This window comes from Castor canadensis, chromosome 10 (genome assembly GCF_047511655.1).
Source record: "Castor canadensis chromosome 10, mCasCan1.hap1v2, whole genome shotgun sequence".
In the NCBI taxonomy this organism is placed as follows: domain Eukaryota; kingdom Metazoa; phylum Chordata; class Mammalia; order Rodentia; family Castoridae; genus Castor; species Castor canadensis.
Window position 1 is genome coordinate 20,602,456 of NC_133395.1, and position 13,223 is coordinate 20,615,678.

The 13,223-nt window shown below is 38.0% G+C and overlaps 1 pseudogene; it reads left to right on the top strand.

Moving 5' to 3' along the window:
• Window positions 1-10,607: 10,607 nt before the first annotated feature.
• On the top strand, window positions 10,608-12,741 carry LOC109679500 (keratin, type I cytoskeletal 18 pseudogene; annotated as a pseudogene).
• Window positions 12,742-13,223: the final 482 nt, after the last annotated feature.

Consider the following 13,223-nt stretch of genomic DNA (forward strand, 5'->3'; position numbering starts at 1 on the left):
ATTATGGATATTTTATATTAAAGGTAGTGCTGATCTAGTCCTAAAGGATTCTCAATATATCTGTGTCCATGAATAAAGTTATAAACTTATTTCAAAAGGGTCATACTGATCTATAGGCAGTTAACTACCCCATGAAAAAAACAAAACTTAGGAAACACAAAACTAAACACTTTATTAAAGAAGACAGTATAATCCAGACATTCAACAGCATAATATTCATAATGTCCAGCAATCATAATTTACCATAATTGCAAAGATGCAAGAGATTGTGACAATAAACAGAAAAGTGTGAGGCAATAGAAAAATAATAAGAAATGGAAAAGAAAAATGAGATTATAAGATGGGACTTTGAACTTCTCTATGCCTATATTAAATATATTAAATAATATAAAGGCAAAAATGAAAGAAACAAAAAGTGTTGAAAACTACATTGGGAAGGTACCAGGAGGGAATTCTGGAATGAAAAGTGTAACAACTGGAACTATAACCTCACTGCAAGCATGGACATATTAAACCTACTCTGACACACAAATGAGCACTGAACTTAGACAACACAGTAGACAATATTAAAGGTGGATATGCATAAAAATGATTGGACAAAAATGAAATATTAAAATATACAGTGAACTAAAAATATTCTGAAGTGAAACACATTATAAAATAGACATATCACAGGCAAAGAAGAAATGAAGGACCCTGTTTTACATGTAAAATGCTATAACATTGCATGCTATAAATTTTAGATGTAGTAGTTTTATATTGCTTCCATAACAAATTAAAAACTTAGAAACTTAAAACAGCACAAATCTCTTGTCTTACATTTCTATGAATTAGAAAGCTGTTAGCAGGGCTGTGCTCTTTTCTAGACATCCATAACTGAATACATTCCTGTTTATTCTGATTGTTGGCAGTTACAGAACAAAGGACTCTTTGTTTTGCTTTCCTTTACTCCTGGCCCTTTTCCAGCATCTCCAAAGCCGGTGAACGTGAGTTTTTCTTACACTGCATCTCTCTATCTCCTCTTCCATTGTTACAACTTTCTTTCTGAGCCAGCTGAGAAAATTTCTCCTCTAATAAAACTTCACTGATTAAATTGGACCCACCTAGATAATCCAGAATAACTTCACTATCTCTAGGTCTTTAATTATAATTGGAAAATCCCTTTCCTCATGTAAATGAACACACTCATAGAACTTAGGAATTAGGGCTTACACATATTTTCTTACTTTATTTTTTATTAGGATATATTCATTGTACAGGGGAATTCATTGTGACAATTTCAAATAGGCTTATATTAAATTACCCTCTCCATCTCTCTCCTTTGACCTCCTCCCCACCCCAATTAAAGCAATTTTAAGAGGTTTCATTGTTCTCTTTTTAATAAGAAGTCCATCAACCATATTCCCTCACCCTAATCTCCTTTGTTTTTAAAAGGGGCCTGTATTCTCTCTACTTCACTAGATAAACATTAAAACTATAGAGTTGGTTCTCAGTGTTCAGTGGTTCTGTGCCCACAAATTCAAACACAAACTGAAAATTCAGGAAAAAAATATTAACTTCTGAACTGAGCAAGTCAGTTCCCTAAACAACACAGTATAATGACTATTTGCATAGTACTCATATTTTGCATTACTTATAACTACTTATAAATAATTATTACATTAACTATAATAAGAAACCTGAGATGAATTAAAGTATTTATAAGACTACCATATCATTCAATGATGCCACTACTTGGTATATAGCCAAAGGAAATAAAACCAACATGTGGAACAGACATCTGAACTCCAATGTTTATTACAGCAATATTCATAATAGTCAATGAATGCCTTCAATTGATTAATGGATTAAGAAAATATGGTAGGTATACATAATGCAAATGCTATTCAGCCATAAAAATAGTAATTCCATCATTTGTGACATCAATTGTGGAACTGGAGATCATCATTTTAAGTGAAATAAATAAGGCACAGAAAGATACGTACCAGTATATGATCTCACTCATATGTCGAATCACAAATGTTCATCTCAGAAGTTGACAAGATTAGGAAAAGAAGCACTAGATTCAGTATTGTAACTCAGTCTTGTGCATGCCCAAACCCACGTACATTGCAGTAAAGTCACATTAAATTTTAACACATGCCATAGATACGATGAAGGTAGCATGCAATAAGGGGAGAGAAATATGGTAGGTGCGATGATTAATAGTGATTGTCAGCATGATTGGATTAACAAACACTTGGAGATTAGTAAAGCACACACTTGTCTGTGACAGGATTTTCATAAAATAGATCATGAGGGTTCTGATCAATGGACTAATCTCTTGATGGTTTAATAGGATGGCTTTAGAGATGGGGCCTAGATTAAGACAAGAGATAACTGGGGTATGTCCTGGGGGGCTATATCCTGCCTTGGCCCCTTCCTTTCTTCATTCTTCTCTGCTTCCTGGCTCTCATGATATAAACGTCTCTGTTCTATCACACTCTTCCAGCTATTATGGACCAAAAATAAATCATTCATACTTTAAGTAATTTACTTCTGGCATTCCATTACAGTGACAAGAATGCTAACACAAAATTGGTACTGGAGAAATTGGGTCATTGTTGTGACTAAACCTGAACATATGGTTTTTATGTCTTTGGAACTATTTTTTGGGAAGAATTTGGAAGAGATTGAAGACATGGGCTAGAGGAAGCCTAGGAAATGGAAGCAGAGTTTAATGACCATTCTGAAGGGAGTTCTCAGATTACCAGAATGCCATTAAAATTCAAATGGTGAAGACTATACTCATAAAGATTAAAATGGGAACAAGGTCCCTACTGCAAACTGAACTGGAGTCTATGTTACAGTCTGGCAAGAAGATGCATACATTTTGTCCATGTTATGAAACTTCATGGGAAGCTGAGTTTAAAGCTGCCATACTAATTAATTTGGTGCAGAAACTATAAAGACAACATAGAATTCAGGATGTAGTGTGGTTATTGCTGGCTGCCTTTAGTCAACTCTATAGTGAGAATTGGGAGCAGAAAGCAGAGCATAAAGATTTGAAACACAAGCAGTCTGGCTGGCAAACAAGAGTTCAAAGTTGTGGACAAGAGGTGTAGGTATTGAAGAGTTTAATGTCACTATAGAAGCCAAACATTTTGTTCTGCTTCAATAGAACGGACACTTTGAGGGCATCCCAGGAATTGGCTGGACCCCTCCCATTTCAAGGGATAAAATTATAAACTCATTTGAAAATTTTTTCCTTGAGAACAGAGGCTACCAGGGTATGTTGCTTGCATGGGGTGATCACGGGAAATGGTTTCTTAGCTTTTGCTTCACAGAGACTCACAATCCACTGCTGTCCCAGTCCAATGGGTCTTGATACTGCTTGAGCAAGCAATATACCTTGGTATTTTCCATGTGATTTTGTTTTTACAGGCATGTAAAATGCAAAAATTATAAGATGATGAGTCTTCCACTTTGATTATAAAAGAGGGCCTGGATGCCTGATGATGTGTGACAAAGTCAAGTTCCCTGAATTAAGACCTTGAGAGAGCAATTCATGAAGCTGTAAAGGTGAAGTCAAAGGTGCAATGGAGATCCCACGAAGTAAGAGATATCAGAAACATGAAATATGTGCTGAGCAAAGCCACAGAAAATTAGTAGATATTGAGGAGGTTGGGGGGAGAGGGACGGGGTGGAGTGGGTGGTAAGGGAGGGGGTGGGGGCAGGGGGGAGAAATGACCCAAGCCTTGTATGCACATATGAATAATAAAACAATAAAATAAATAAATAAATAAATTCAAAAAAAAAAAAGAAAATTAGTAGAAGCATTAGAGGATAGAGGCCATGTGGATTGCAGCTAGGAAGACCACAGGAACATGGGTGCTCTACACAATGGAACACACATCATGGACAGCATATGGAGTTACAGGATTTAGTGTTTGCTCATTTTCATTCTTGCTTTGGTCCAATCCTTCCTTGTTATTTTCCTGCTCCTCCCATTATGAATGAGTTATATATATACTTTATCGTTGTTGGGAATGTATAAATTACTTTTGGCTTTTACAGAGGCTCAGAGCTAAGAAAAACATTGAATCTCACAGGGGACTTTGTACTTGAACTTTTGGATAATACTGAAACTATAAAGACTATGGGGATTCATGGACATGGACTGAAAGCATTTTGCATTATTAGATGGACATGAGTCTTTTGTGAGCTAGGGGTGGAAGGCTTAAGGAGATGTGTTTTCCTGTTACGTTGACAAGGGTGGTGGAATTGTGATGATTAATTTTGATTGATAACTTTATTGTATTAAGAAACACCTAGGAGATTTGTAAAGTACACCTTCTGTGTGTCTGTGATGGCATTTCCAGAGACACTTACATCATGAAGGTTCTGACCTAATGAAAAGATTAATCAAAATTCATGGATTCATATAATGAAATTATTGGGAAGGAGGGAAAAGTAGGAGCTGGAGCCTGGGTGAAGGAAGTAGGTCATGGGAGGTGTGTCCTTAGGGACTATATCTTGCCCCAATTTCTTCCTATATTCATGGCCACAATGATGTGAACTGCTCTGCTTCTCCATACCCTCCCAGACATTAAAGGACCAAATTTTCTGAATCTATGAACAAAAATAAATCATTCCTTTGTTAAATCATTTAAGTCAGGCATTGTGTCATAGTGATGAGAGAACTAACTACAGTAGATGGATGTAATACTAGGAGTTGGGCAATAAAACTAACATATAGCTTTCGATGTGGAAAGATAGGAGGTAAATGAGGAAAGAAATACTATGTAAAGATATTTCCATCTTAACTGTTATTTCTCACACTATCTACATATGTATACTTGTTTCCTAAGGTCCAGCTTGGGGGACAAAGGTAATTTCAATTTTCTGTGTTTCACATCTTAACTGGTTTTTTATTTTGTTTTGTTTTTTATTTTAACCATTGTGAAAAATTTATTTTTTTATTCACTTATTCATATGTTCATACATTGTCTGAGTCATTTCTCCCCCCGACCCCCACCCCCTTCCTGTATCCCCACTTGCTTCAGGCAGAACCTGTTCTGCCATCTCCAATTTTGTTGAAGAGAAGACATAAGCAATAAGAAAGAAAAGGCATTTTTGCTAGTTGAGATAAGGATAGCTATACAGAGAGATTCCTGGCATTGCTTCCATGCACAAGTGTGTTACAACCTGAATTGATTCATCTCTACCTGGCCTTTTCACTAGTTCATGATCACGTTCCCATACAACTTCTGTCACTTTAAGGTTTCTGTATTAGTTCCTCTGCAGTGGGGACATCAAACACTTTCAAGTTTTGGGTTTCCTACATATCCCCATTCCTCCCTTATATGCTGTCCCCTTAGCATGTGACCCAGGTTCAGCAACATTGCTGTATTTGGCCTAACTCTAAAGTCCACATATGAGGGAGAACATATGATTTTTGGTCTTCTGAGCCTGGCTAACCTTGCTCAAAATGATGTTCACCAGTTCCATTCATTTACTTGAGTATGTTAAGATTTCACTGTTCTTCATGGCTGAGTAAAACTCCATTGTGTATAAATACCACGTTTTCTTAATCTATTGGTCTGTAGTGGGGCATCTTGGCTATTTCCATGACTTGGCTATTGTGAATAGCACTGCAATAAACGTGGTTGTCCAGGTGCCTTTGGAGTAACCTGTGTTGAATTCACTTGGGTACATCCCCAGGAGTGGGATTGCTGGATCATATGGCAGATCTATGTTTAGATTTTTAAGAAGTCTCCATATTTTTTTCCAGACTGGTTGTACTAGCTTGCATTCCCACCAGCAGTGTATGAGGGTTCCTTTTTTCCCACATCCTCACCAATACCTGTGGTTGGTGGTGTTTTTGATGATAGCTATTTTAACAGTGGTGAGGTGGAATTTTAGTGTGGTTTTGATATGCATTTTCTTTATGGCTAGAAATGGTGAGCATTTTTTCATGTGTTTTTTTGGCCATTAGAATTTCTTCTTTTGAGAAAGTTCTATTTAGTTTATTTGCATTTTTTTTATTGGTTCCTTGATTTGGGGAGAGTTTAGTTTTTTACGTTCCCTGTATATTCTGGTTATCAGTCCTTTGTCTGATGTATAGTTGGCAAATATTTTCTCCTACTCCGTGGGTGGTCTCTTCAGTTTAGAGACCATTTCTTTTGTTGTGCAGAAACTTTTAATTTTAAGAAGTCCCATTTGTCCATAGCTTCTCTTAGTTGCTTAGCTGCAGGATTCTATTGAGGAATTCCTTTCCTATTGCTTCCAGAGTATTCCCTGCTCTTTCCTATAATAACTTCAGAGTTTTGGGTCTGATATTAAGGTTTCTGATCCATTTTGAGTTGATACTAGCATAGGATGTTAAACATGGATCTAGTTTCCGTTTTTTGTAGATAGATAACCACTTTTCCCAGCAACATTTGTTGAAGAGGCTGTCTTTTCTCCATAGCATATTTTTGGCACCATTATCATAAATATCTTGGCACTGTTGGGCATAACTGTGTGGAATCATATCCAGGTCCTCTATTCTGTTCTACCACTCTTCATGTCTATTTTTTGTGCCAGTACCAAGCTGTTTTTATTGCTATGGTTTTGTAATATAGTTTGAAGTCAGGTATTGTGAAACCGCCAGCATTGCTCTTTTTGCGGAGTATTGCCTTGGCTATTCACGGTCTCCTGTGTTTCCAAATGAACTTTAGGGTAGATAATAATCAATCCCTGTGATGAATGTCTTTGGGATTTTGACGGGAAGTGCATTAAACATGTAGATTGCTATTGGTAGTACAGCCATTTTTACTATGTTGATTCTACCAATCCAAGAGCATGGGCGATCTCTCCACCTTATGTAGTCTTCCACGATCTCTTTCTTCAGGGGTTTGTAATTCTCCTTGTAGAGAAGAACTACATTCACACCCTTTGTTAATTTACTCTCAGTATTTGATTTTTTTATGAGGCTATTGTAAATGGAATTGTTTCCATACATTCTTTCTCAATTTGTTTGTTGTTAGTGAACAGAAATGCTAGATTTTTGTCAATTGATTTTGTTTCCTGCCACCTTGCTCTAGCTGTTTATGGTGTCTAAGAGTTTTTGGGTAGAGTTTTTTGGGTCTTTAAGATAATAGGATAATAGGGTAATGTCATCTGCAAATAGGGATATTTTGACAGTTTCTTTACCTATTTGTAGTCCTTTTATTTCTTCTTCTTGCCTAATTGCTCTGGCTAAGACTTCCAGTACTATCTTGAATAGGACTGGGGAATAGTGGGCACCCTTGTTTCATTCCTCATTTTAGGGGAAATGGTTTTATTTTTTCTCCATTAAGTATGATGTTGGCTATAGTTTAGTCATATGTATCCTTACAATGTTGAGATACTTCCTCTCATTCTTAGTTTTCTTAGAGCTTTTATCATGAAGTGGTGTTGGATCTCATGATTGTATTAGGACTTAGAAGAAAGTAGTGACTCCTCTGATTTCAGTTGGCAAAATGGAAATGTTAGTTACAGACAAAAAGAGAGACAGTTGCCATGATTAAGCTGGTTGGTTGGCAAGAAATTAGGAAGTTGTGGAAAATGAGAATGCCCAAGAGCAACCTGAAGGTATTTCTCTGAACTCATAGGAGACTAAATCTTTGAAAACCCATAAATTGCTACAGTAGAAATTACTGGTGAGATTATTTTTGATAAGAAGTATGTCTGTGGCTTAGATATTAATAACTTGCTCATGAGATAAAATGGAAGTTTGTTTTCTAATTTTAGAGAAATGGCACCTGCCATAGACACCATCTACATTATCTTCAGTTATCTGTCTTCTAGATAATTCTTATCTATCTATCTAGCATCTGTTGTAAGTCACATTTTGGAGACAACTATATATATTTTCTTCTTCCTACAACAAATCTAACTCTTCCTTGTGTTTTGTGAAACTTGGGTTTGAGTTCATGACATATACCTAGAGCCACTCCACCATCCCGTTTTTGTGAAGGGTTTTTTCAAGGTAGGGTCTCACAAAGTATTTGCCAAGACAGGATTTGAACTATGATCCTCCTGAACTCTGCCTCTTTAGTAGCTAGAATTAATTGTTCCTAACAGTACAGGTGCCTGGCTTGTTCTTTTTACCATTCATACTACAGTTACAACAACCTTTCTAATCCCGCACTTACATTATTTGTGTTTCCATAATATATCATGAAAACAAACTTGTGTGTTAAGAAAGAACTCTGCAGATCCCTGACAATTATTCAGCCTCAAATGTTACCTGTCTCTAACTTTTATCATTAGCAGATGGCTATCTAGTTTCACTGCAATGCTTTGAATATATTCTCTCTCAGTTTTAGATCTTTTCAGACATTATGCTCTCAATCTCCTTCACTTAAAAAACTAGTAATTGATTTTCAAAACAAGTCGGCTCATTTTCTCTGAAAACCTTTTGTTACCTTACAGATTGAATTAGGTAACATTTCCAATGATTTCCAGAAGACTTAAATTTAAATATATCAGATTATGCTACAGTCACTTGCTTACTTCACTGATATCTCATTAAAAATAAATTTTAATTTAGTAATAATAACAGCAAGCACTGCATTCAATATATTTGAAGGTTCCTATTGTAGAAATCAATATGTGGTTGGAAGAAAGGACTCAGTGTATGTTTTATAAATAAGTGAATGAATAATGAATAAAAATGAATCTGCATTCTATTATTTAATTAGCTGTTGTACAAAGGGAAGTAACTCTGTAGGCTGGCTCAGAATCCAGGCCTAGCTAAGGCCTGGAACTTTAAGGAATTTTAAGCAATGCCATAATCCTCAACTCTCATGTCAACCTTATTTCTAATTTTGCCAGTGCAATTTAGGCTTTACCTATCCATATTTAGGTTTCCTTCTTCATGTCTGAAAGGTCCTCCAGTTGGTTATTCATAGTATTTCATAATTCTTGATATTCTTCCTCAAAAAGATTGTGTCCTAGGCCATCTAGTAAAATTCCTCATAATATCTGACAGATTTTCTTCAGCTTCAAATACTTGTCTTTTTGTATTTTCAGTTTTAAAATATCCCAGCAATGGCCATCACTGTAATATTTTATAGAAACAGCATCATTTCCCCAAGATACATATATAAATGTTCAAGGAGAAAAGACAAACTCAGGTCATTCTAACAACATCTGTGCTAATATGGGTAATCTTTAAAAGGTAAGATGTTAAAAATGAAAGATGAGAAAAACAGAAAAATAAAGAATGAGGGGAGTGAGAAGGAGAAAGAGGAATGGGAGATCTGATCTTATGTAAAGGAAAAACAGTTCATCATAAAGCATTAGGAGTGCTGTTACTTGCTTATATTCTTATCTGTGTGAAACGTGCAGGAGTGTATCTAATTCCTGACTCAAACCAAGCACTGAAATAACTACAGCTCGCTCCTGAAAACCAATTAGTAATTAATACATATATCTAGTCTCTTGTGATAAAAATTCATCTTACTCTGAAATATTAGAAATTAAGCAGCCAATTAAACACATGAAGCTTTTAGGAAGGCTTTTAAAATCTCATACAAACACTTTAGAATTAAAATTGGAATGGTAATTTTATACATACAGTTTAGAATTGAGGAAATTAATGACATTGATGATGATATGGCAATGTTTGACTTTATTTAAAAGATAATTTGGAAAAATGATCCTTGAACATATGCTATATGAGTTGCATTGAAATGTGAAGATCTTATTTGCTTATGAAAAAAAAATTAAATAATTTAATATAGAACAAAAATGAATGTTTTATTTGTGAGGCATCAAAATTTAGAATGCAAAACTACTTTCAAGAAAATATTTAAAAGTAAAACTTGTTATAGAGATCCAAGATGGTGACTGGGACACAACCGCAGTCTGTGTGCGCTCCACGAACCAGGGACTTAGCTGAGATGCTAGAGACATACTTGCCTGAGGGAAAGCACAAGGGAGAACTCAAACATCAGCACTCTGAACCCCTAGCTCGTGGAAGACTTCTCTGTGCCATGATTTACTAAAAGAACACCTAACGCTACACACTAAATCCCACTCCATACACCCACGGTGCCACTGCTGTGCAGGCCATTAGATCTCTGATCCTCCTGCCTTGCTCCTCAGCCCCGCCAGGGCTGTGCTACCCGAAACTCCCACCCCTCAGACTCACATGATTTCCTCCAGACTGTTCCTCAAATGCCTGCCAAGCTGGCAATCCACAGGCACCCACAACCTCCACTCTGCCGGCCCCTGCCCTTAAGCCTTGAACAGGCCTACACAATCTCTGCTCTGCAGGGTTGAGCCCCTAAAACTTGCCAAGCTGGCGATCCACAAACATTCAAGTTCTCCACCAGGCAACGCCCCTCAGACCTGCACAGACCTGCACAATCTCCCTTGGGCAGTGCCCCTAAGGCCTGCCAAGCCTGTGATCCACAGACATTCACAATCTCCACCGGGCAGCACTCCTTAGGCCTGCACAGGCTGGCACCTGCTGGGCTGCGCCCCTCAGGCTTGCCTGGTTGGCGATTCACAGGCACACATGATCTCCACTCCACCAGGTCCATGGCCTCCAGGAATACCAGGCCTATGCTCCAAAAGCCTGCTAGATCACCTCAATGACAGGTATCCAACCCCAGTCCTGTGGGACCCACCCACCTGCCACCCACCACAGGAGGGCTCCAAATCTACCTAGGAAACACAGACAGGTCTAGATACTAAAGGAATAACAGCAGAATTACTAAGACTGAAGTTCCACTGTTACTGAACCTGTGATTTCATTTTTATTTTATTTATTTATTTATTTATTGTCTGCCTTCCTTTAAAGATTTGGCTGTCTGGTTTGCTCTTTGATCATCCACCATCTTTCCCTGCTGTTTTCTTTGGTACTCACTTTTTTTCTTTTTTCTTTTTTTTTTTCTTCTACTTCTTCTTTCTCTATATTCTCCCTCTTCCTTGTTTTCCTTAGTTTCACTATTGTAATTCAGCTAGCACTAAATTACACATAGTCCAGGGACAGAAATGGTACCAAGTGGAAACATGGGAAGATGAAAAAGGGATCTTCCTTTTTCTCCCCCCAAAATAAATTAATACAGGATTCAGAGGGAAATTAAAAAAACATATACCCCGTTCCAGACTCCAAAAAAAACAAAGGTAAACTACATCAAGAAACCCACCAAAGCCCACAATAACAACCCAAAAGAAGAAATCCTGCAAGTAATCACTGAGAATTTCATGGAGATATTACCAGACATGGTTAACCAAAACACACAAGAGGCACTCAAGGAATTCCAAGAGGACAAAAATAAAGAATATGAGAAAGCACAAAAACAAATAAATAAATAAAATCATGGAGCCCTAAATAAAAACCAAAATGAAACAGAAAATACCATGAATACAGAGATAAATTAATTAAGGATGAAAATTGACAATATTAAAGAGGAAGTACCCACGACATGGAAAACCACAGAAAAAAGAATGAAACAGAAATACAAAGGAAAATGAAAGGCCATTCCAGCAGAATAAAACAAACAGAAGAAAGAATTTTAAAACTTGAAAATGAAATGGTAATTAAAGGAAAAACTGAAGAGCTATTAGTCAAACAACTTAAGACCTATGAAAGGAATATGCAAGAACTTACTGACTCCATTAAAAGACCAAACCTGAGAATAATTGGGCAGGTGCTGGAGTTTCTCAGATCTCTGTGTCCAGCTTTAGCAGCTGGGGATCTGGGGGCCTAGCTGGGTGGACTGTTGCGGGTCTGGCAAGAATAAGCAGCATCCAAAGTGAGAAGGAGACCATGCAGGACTGAATGACTACCTGGCCTCCTACCTGGATAGAGTGAGAAGCCTGCAGACCAATAACAGGTGGCTGGAGAGCAAAATCTGAGAACATCTGGAGAAGAGGGGGCTTCAGGTCAAGGACTGGGAGCATTATTTCAAAACCATCAAGGAGCTGAGAGCCCAGATCTTTGCGAGTTCTGTAGACAATGTCTGCATCATCCTGCAGATTGATAATGCTTGTCTTGCTGCTGATGACTTTAGAGTCAAGCATCAGACAGAGTTTGCAATGCGCCAGTCTGTGGAAACTGACCTCCATGGGCTCCAAAAGGTCACTGATGACACCAATATTACTCATCTGCAGCTGGAGTCAGAAATTGAGGCACTAAAGGAGGAGCTGCTATTCATGAAGAAGAACCGTGAGGAGGAAGTCAAAGGCCTCCAAGCCCAGATTGCCAGCTCTGGGTTGACAGGGGAGGTGGATGCCTCTAAGTCTCAGGACCTCGGGAAGATCATGGCAGATATCTGGGCCCAGTATGAAGAGCTGGCTAAGAAGAACTGAGAAGATCTGGGCAAGTACTGGTCCCAGAATATTGAGGAGAGCACCACAGTGGTCACCTCTCAGTCTGCTAAGACTGTAGCTGCTGAGATGACACTCACAGAGTTGAGATGCACATTTCAGGCCTTGGAGATTGACCTGGACTCCATCAGAAATCTGAAAGCCAGCTTGGAGAACAGGCTTTGAGATGTGGAGACCCATCTATGCCATGCAGATGGAACAGATCAATGACATTCTGCTGCAGTTGGAGTCAGAGCTAGCACAGACCCGGCTGAGGGACAGTGCCAGAACCAGTAGTATGAGGCCCTGCTAAACTTCAAGGTCAAGCTGGAAACTGAGATCACCACCTACTGCCACCTCCTGGAAGACAAGGAGGACTTCAATCTCAACGACACCAAAGTGCTCAGACACTGAGACAGAGAAACAGCAGACCTTTGGGAAACAGAGAGCCAAAAAAGTGCAGAGCCCCCCCCCCAAAAAAAAAGAAAGTGAAGCAAACAAAACCATGAAAAGGCTGGCAGTACCAAACCACACAAGAAGAAAAGGCAAGAAAGTAGAGAGTAACACTGATTCAGCTGCACACAATCAAACCCTTATACAACAGACAACTAAATTACAGGAATCACCAAATACCTATTAACACTAACACTGCATTTTAATGGACTTAATAACCTCATCAAAAGACACTGCTTGGCAAATTGGAATAAAAAGAAAGATCCAACAATCCTGTGCCTAAAGGAGACCCATCTCATAGACAGAAAAAAGAATTGGATGAAGGTGAAAGGCTGGAAGAGGATGTAAAAGCCAATGGCCCCAGTAAACAGGCAGAGGTAGCAATTCTTATCTTGAATAAAGTAGACTACACACTTACATTGATCAAATGAGATAAAGAAGGA